The sequence below is a fragment of the Buteo buteo genome, chromosome 4 (genome assembly GCF_964188355.1).
Source record: "Buteo buteo chromosome 4, bButBut1.hap1.1, whole genome shotgun sequence".
Taxonomy (NCBI): Eukaryota; Metazoa; Chordata; class Aves; order Accipitriformes; family Accipitridae; genus Buteo; species Buteo buteo.
In genome coordinates this window covers 17,991,735-17,999,444 of record NC_134174.1, presented here as the reverse complement: position 1 = coordinate 17,999,444, position 7,710 = coordinate 17,991,735, and positions in this window count along the sequence as shown.

Genomic DNA, 7,710 nt, shown 5'->3' with positions numbered 1-7,710 from the left:
AGCAGAGCTCTGTGTCAGCTGAGGAGCCATGGACGGGGACACGGCAAGGACACTGCCTCTTCAAGGCTCCTCTCTCAGTATGGAGCCCTGCCTAGGTTGAATATGGACAAAAGGCTACATCGTCGCTCTGCCTCCCTCTTTATGGATAATCTGGGGATGTGCATTTTTCCGCAGCATGTAAAGTCTCTGTAGAGTCTAGAGACTTCCCTTGAGTAAAATGTGAGGATGAGCGGAAGGAAATCTTCTTGTGTTTCCTATGGTCTCCTCCCCACTTCCATGCAGCTGTACAAAGCTTCAGCTTGCCCTTAACCTGGTAGTTATCAGGTACTTTTTCCTATGGCCTTTAGACAGGCTCTTTAGCTAGTTCAGAGCCATAGTGAGCAGTTTAAACTATGCAACTTTTTGGTGAAGTAAATAATGAGCAAACTCTTAAAATAAGACAACGTGTTGTCTCCAACATAAAAAGACAACATATTGTCTCCAACATAAAAAAAGAAATATAATTTTATTCAAGCTGGGACTTGGACTACCTTGCTCAATGTATTTGCTGTGATGGGTGGATGTTGACTTTGCTGAAGAGTGGCTTCTTTCACACAACTGAAGAGTATTTTGGCAGCTTTATGATCTGGATATTGCCTGCTCCAATCTGTCTGCCAGATCACACTACCAAATTTGAAACAGAAACCAAAATTAGTATCACAGAAGCTGTCAGTGTTATAAAAGGACGTTACGCATTCTCATATTCCAGCCTGCCTGGGAAGCCAAAATTATATGACGATACACGTATTTTTGCCTTGCCCAAGGTTTTAAGGTACTCTTCCATATAAATAGAGTCTACAATGGGAGATGGGATTTGTCCTTTATGAAGTCTTGACCAGTACCTAGGCATAAAATATCAGGATGTAAAAGGTTTTTTTATTAAAAAATGCAATTAAATAGTATAAATATGTTAAAATTACCCACTGCTGCATAAAACAAGTTAAAAATACACAGCATGCAGATGTTTATCCTTTAGGGCATAAGTCAAACCCTAAACTGCCTGGGGTCAGGAATATATTTTCCCTCTGGGCAGTTGTGCATTACATAATTTTTTTTTACTTTTCTTAAAAGGATTGGCTGTTACTAATTTTTCAGAAAAGCAAACTGGACCAACTGAACAATTGGTTTAAGCCAAAACAGCACTTCTGCAGATTCTCCAGCACCAGCAATTTTTGCCTTACATCGAGGTATAACTTTCTCAAACAAGCAGCACAGTAAGAGCAGAAATACACCCTGGCATTTGCCTGCATAGCAGATTGCAGTGACCTATATTTGTCTTCTGCAACCAATTCTCAGTAGCCTCTGTAATGATCAAATTGATGGTTTAAAGGTATGGATCACTGGAAGTAATAAAATACGATGTTTCCCGTGTATTTCAGCTTTGAAATGGTTGAGAATTTGTGGCATGTAGCCACGAAAAATACATCACAATAATTTTCTGAATTTAATGACTTGTGGTTATGTAATCCCTCAAATATGCCAGTAGCAATCTTTTTAAAACTGATTGATTTTGACCCATGGCTTTCTCTATGGTTTCTTCTGTATAAAACAGCACTTTAAAATGTTCTTCAACTTGATCTTTATGGTATACATTTTATTTACATTTCCAACTACCATTTCTTTTAAAATGGCAGGTACTTATTTAGTATCTTACAGGATTGCTTCTTGGGCACAAGTGACACTGCTGCAGTATGTTACTGCAGTGACATCTCTTACATTTAGTGCAACTCCCGACTAAGCCAAGCTACATAGCCACAAGAGAGAGAGCTGGCCTAACAAATATTAAAGTAGCTGTGTAGCAGGAGTAACATATTTTGCTTTACTTTCACTTTACTACTACACATCTCATGTACTGCTCTTCCTCTTAAAATAATCCCAAAAAGTACCCCTGCAAAAGTGTTTGGCACAGGGTCATTTTTTAATAGAAAGTTAAGAGGACTGCAGACTGCACCAACTCTCATTTCCTGTATTCGGAAACACACAGGCACTTAACAAGGGTCTCAAGCAATGTGGATTTTGGCAAACTGTCACCCAGATTTGGTCTGTAAGTAAATTCTGCCCTACCACATCTCAGACATCTCAGATTTCTCATCTGTGGGAGATCCTTCATTTTGTACTAGTCATCCCATCTCTCGATGAACAGCTGCAATACAAAACTGCAGTTCCTAACTGTGAAGAGAAACAGCAATACCAGCCATGCCTGACAGATCTGCAGCTAGCACCAGTCTCTCTGTGGAACAGATTTTAGTATGAGTACTTAGCAGTCTTTTGCAGAAACAAATTAATTTATCCAGTCGTCATACAAAAGAGGAAGGTCCAGAAGGAGAAAACATAGGCCAGACTCTCCCATCCTATAGAAACAAAACCATTCTTTCATGATAAGTCTAGGTTTTCATTGTGTCCCCAGAGTTTTATTTATTCTTATTCTCAGCAAAGGGGTTAAACTCCAACGTGACTGGGTACTGTGTACTGTGGCTCCTGAAACAGTGCTCTGTGAGGAAGATACATGAACAGCTAGGAAATAACACGTTTGGATATGGTGCCCGAGGGTAGGAAGCACTGCTCACCAGTTTTGCAGAGCTGGTAAGAATTGTTCTTTCTTTCATGTTGTGCATATACAAATACAGAGAAAGGGAACCCTGTTGTCAGAGAGTTAAATGCAATTTGAGACAAAGAGACATTACCCTAAGAATGGACACTATTATTTAATTGTGAGAGCAGGAGAGTAATGGACCACTAAAACAAAAACTGAAGGAATACAGCATCCATGCAAAATATTTGGCCTATGCCAAATACAACTGATGTAGCACGGTGATTATCTGTAAGAGAGCATAGAAGTTTAGGATGCATACAATATTCAGGAAAGTTTTTTTCCCCAGTTCTTGGTAGACATAATTTTTGCATTTCTGAGCAATCATGAGGAATAAACCTCCTCAATTTTAGCTGCATTAATTTTTTAAGTCCCTGTCTGTCTTTTGTATAAAACTTACTTTATGTCAGTGGTACCAGCTGGCATACTGAAGGTTTCCATGTATTACATAGCACATATAGTCATGGACTGGATTTGTAGACTTTGTTACATAAAAGAAGATCCTGTTACATGCAATGAAACCCTCGAGGTAGGATTGTATATGCTTCAGCTACACTGTCTACGATAAATCTTTATCATTCAAGATACTATTTGTTGCAACCCTGTTGTGAGGGGGGAGCGTGGGCTGTTTAGTAGCCAAACATAATCTACAAATCGTGCCCTTCTGATGACCAGATGAATGGAATATGCTCAGCAGACACCAAAGTCCCCAAGTTAGGCGGTGGATCTGGTAGCAAATTTAACTCCTGACAACTTTGCTAGAAATCATTTATTTAAAATTGAAACCTAAGCTTCTAATTCTGAAAATTACAAACCTACCAAATCAGATCTGGCATATTTTCCCAGTCTCTCTTGAACCTTGCAAATATTCATGTCATCTGATGCTGTTACAAGTCAATAACACTCCAGGAAGTCTGTTCATTTTTATTAGATTCATTTCATCCCATATGTTCCCTTGCAATTATTTCCACCTGTTGGGAGCCGTAGTACACACTTTTAATTCAGAGTAGATAAGATCCTTGTATGAGAATCAGCCCTAGATATTTTAACCCTCCGAATCTGATCTGAATGTTTGTTTAATTAAGTGTAACTCTCCATGAGAAACAAGAGCTCTACACTTACTGTGAAAAAGGAGAAGAAAGGGTCTGTTGAATGCTCCAGCATCAGCTCTTTGCTAAAAAAAGCTGTCACCCCCAGGAAACTCCATACCACTATGGCTCAGTGTCCTTTCTTTTGTGAACTGAAAGGCAGCAAGGACTGAGCCTGCTAAAAGTATCTCTAGGTGAAATGCTTCAGTTTGACCAAGTTGAAATATGATGGTGCACAATGGGAGGTGAAGGGCAATGTCCACAATTTATACTGTGACTAGAGTAATGGGAGAGGTAAAAGGTCAGGACAGGCAAGTAGAGGTGCTGATGCATATGACAAAGACCAAAAAGTCAGCTTGAGAGAGATGAGGAGAAAACTGAACAATGCATTACAGATGGGCCAGTGAAATAATCCTGTTAGCAATGGGTTTTCTGGCAAGACAGGTCAAGTAGCCTAAGGGCCCCTGTATAAATGGATACAAGCACTGAAATTACAAGTAAATTAAGTTGTAGGAGTAAACACTTTTGACTGTTGTGTCTTCTGGATTCAAGATGGGATTGGGAGAAGAGGTTCTCTCTTGTTGAAAGTGTATGGATGGTGTCTTTTGTCCCTGTCCTTTTCCCCTGAGTTTTCATAACTCTATGGAAAAGTTTATTCTGCTTCTTTGGTTCAACTGTTTGACCAATATGCTTCAAATTAACAAATTTCTCTGTATTGTCCCTATTTTGGTGTACATTCTGAGGAAGATACCTGGAAAATAACTAGAGTACAACTTTCTTAGTTATCTGTTTTGTATTTTGGAGTGAAATACCTATGCATTTCAGAGTGAAGGAACTATACAGTATTGATATTTGGGTCTGCAGTCACCAATACATTCCTTCAAAAATTAGATTTGTGTAAATAGGTTTGAAACTAAAGATTGACATATTTGGTTCACCTGAGGCAGCAGGCTATGTAATTATGAAGACATGAGTGCAGATTAGAAGATGACATAACAATTACTTTCATGGTTTTAAATTTACCTACATCCAGATGAGAATTCAGTAGTGATAACATAACAGCTCTTCACAGTAAGAAATACATTAGTACAATGCAGTTCATTCATATTAATATTTCCTAGTAGAAACAATAATTTTTAACATCATATAATGACAACTTACGAGTGACACTTATTACCTCTTGCAGAACCTCCTTTAAGCCAAAATAATTAACAATGCCATCAACAATACCTTGCATGGTAGCACCATATTGTGAAAGTTTTAATATTATGCTTCAAAGTGGTGAAGTGGTTGGGAAAATGTAAATTAACATCTAATTTTTATTCTACCTGTCCCTGTTTTTCCCTCCTGCCTGACAGAAATATAAGGCACCAAACTGAAGAACCAAAAGGATGAAAATATTGATTCTGCCAATAGTTGCAAAGACAGAAATGAAATCTGTGTTAATTTGTGCTTGTGTTAATATTGATGTACTTAAAATTGGTGTATGGTTTGGGGTACCTGTGTGCTAGAGGCACTCTTCTTCCTCCTGGCTGCAATCTGCAGCACCTTCATTACAAAGGTAGGATTAAGATCTGAAGAAGAAGCTGGGAGGGGACACAGCAAGGACAGATGACCTAAACGAACCATATGATGTCATGCCCAGTATATAAACTGGGGAAGCTGGGCAGGGGACACTGCAACTCGGGGATCGGGTGGGCACTGGTCAGCAGGTATTGTGCATCACTTGTTTTGTGTATTATCATTATTATTATTATTGTTACTGTTATAGTATTATTATCCCTTCCTTTTCTGTCCTATTAAACTGTCTTTATCTCAACACATGAGCTTTACTTTTTTTTTTTTTCAATTCTCTGCCCCATCCCACTGGGTTGGGGGGGAGTGAGTGAGTGGCTGCGTGGTGCTTAGTTGCTGGCTGGGGTTAAAGCATGGCAGCCTCAGGGAAAAAGCAGCCAGCGCTCACCACTGCCTGAACCTTTTGAGAAAGGATAAACTGGAATTTGTAGGTTTACATCTCATGTATTCAGTTTATCCTATACACTGTTACTATACTTTCAGGCTGACTTTAGTTTTAGTATGAGTACTGAGTTATATCATCTGGCTATTACTGTAATGTGGTATTGGTTTGTTCCAAGTTATTAACCGTATTTTCAAAGTATCTCAAATTTTGGCAAATGTTGCACACTTTAAAGTGTTTACCGACTACCTATGAACTTTCAGTCCCTTAAGGGGCAGGCAGGTGTTTTTGGAAGCCTCTCTTTTTGGCCAAGGAATCCACAAGATCTTTTACTGAATCTCAGAGCCTGAGTCCCAGTGGGACCCAGCAGTCAAACAGCTGCTTTTGTAATAAGTTTCCATAAAGGTATGTGGAAGGAAAGAATCTGCTCTGTTAAGGTATCTGGTCAAGGACCATTTTCAATGCAACAAAGGTTAACAAGAAAAGCAGGAAGCCATAAACAAGAACATACAGAGACACAAACCTCACCAACAATGGTAAGGGAGGCATTGACCACAACCAAACCTGGGCAGTCACACTAATTGATGAAGGCATGTGAGAGTGTGAGAATATTTATTCCAGCAAGGTTATCTGGTCAGGGATCTTCTCAATTGGGAAACTAAAGTAAAAAAGGGGCAATCAGAAACAAAATATACAGTCCTGACAAAACAAACATGGAGACAACCACAAGAAACAAACCTCACCACTCACACTAATTGATGGGCTATCAAGAAACTGCAGGTGCCACTTCCAGGAAGATCAGTCTGAACTTTGCAACTGGTAAGATTGTAAAGCAGGGGGTTCCCAGTCTGGGAGGGGTGAGGGAATCAACAGAGCTGTACAAATCTATGAGAGATGCACAGGGGAAAGAGGGAGCAGGGAGGAACAAAGAGAGGGGTAGACATAAAAGGCTACAAAAGGGGCCGGTCATGTGTAAAACAGGGCCAGTCAGTGCGTTTGTCTGGCTGAGTCCTGCACCTGGTCACTGCAGTCTGTCATATCTTCTTATATCTTCTTATTAACTTTTTTTTCTTAACTATCTGTCTGCATAATCTCGCTCTCTGACCTCTGTGTGTGTGTGTGTGTGTGTGCTGCAAGGACTAAGTGTCAGCTACCAGTGAGACCTGTATGTGTGCGAGTGAAAATTGGTGCCAGACAGGGGAGTCAGACCAGGGGGGTGGGTGCCCTGACCTGTGGTGTCACCTACAGCAGCGAGTGGGGTCTCAGTGTCAGTGGCTGAAGCGAGTAGTGGTCTTCAGCCTCCAGCCATGGGGTGGGATTGGCGCATGTCCCAGTACCAGCTACTGGTGGGAGAGGTGTGAGGGAGACAAGTGAGGGGATCAGCGCCAGCAGCTGAAGCACGACTGCAGGACACAGCCCAGCTGTGGAACTGAGTGCCTGTATCTTCCCCCGACTGGGTGTGCGTGGGGTGTGTGTGCGTATTCGCTGGCAAACCTCAGTCTGGACCAGCTGGCAAGCAGGGGGACCTGGGGTCGGGGCAGGAGTATTAGGTGGGTGGAGGGTCCATGCTGGTATCTGGGGGACCCCCGATTGCGAGGTGCCTGTGGGATGCGTGCGTGAGCGCTGCATGCGGGCAGCCAGCACCGAGCCGGACCGGCCAGTGAAGAGGGGACCCGAGGGTGGGTAGGGGGGCCGGGATGCGGGCAGGGGTGCCGGGTGGGCAGAGGGGCCTTGCCAGTACTCGAGGGAACCACGAATGTGTGTGTGCTTGTGAACCTGGAGAGTGTCGGGTGTGCTCCTGCGCTAGAGACGGGTCTCCGCCAGCCCAAGAGGAGGACGAGACGTGGCTGGGTGTGCTTGTGGTTGACGTGAGCCCTCTCTGTAGGTGCTGCTGAGGGTAGAGCCTTGTCTGTAGCAGTCTCTGCGACCGGCCGAGTCAGTGTCCTGCTTGTGTCTGTCTGTCTGTCTCTGGGACACGTGCTGAGCTTCACTGCTGGTCGAACCTGCAAACAGGGAAGCTGAAGCCACATCCCTCA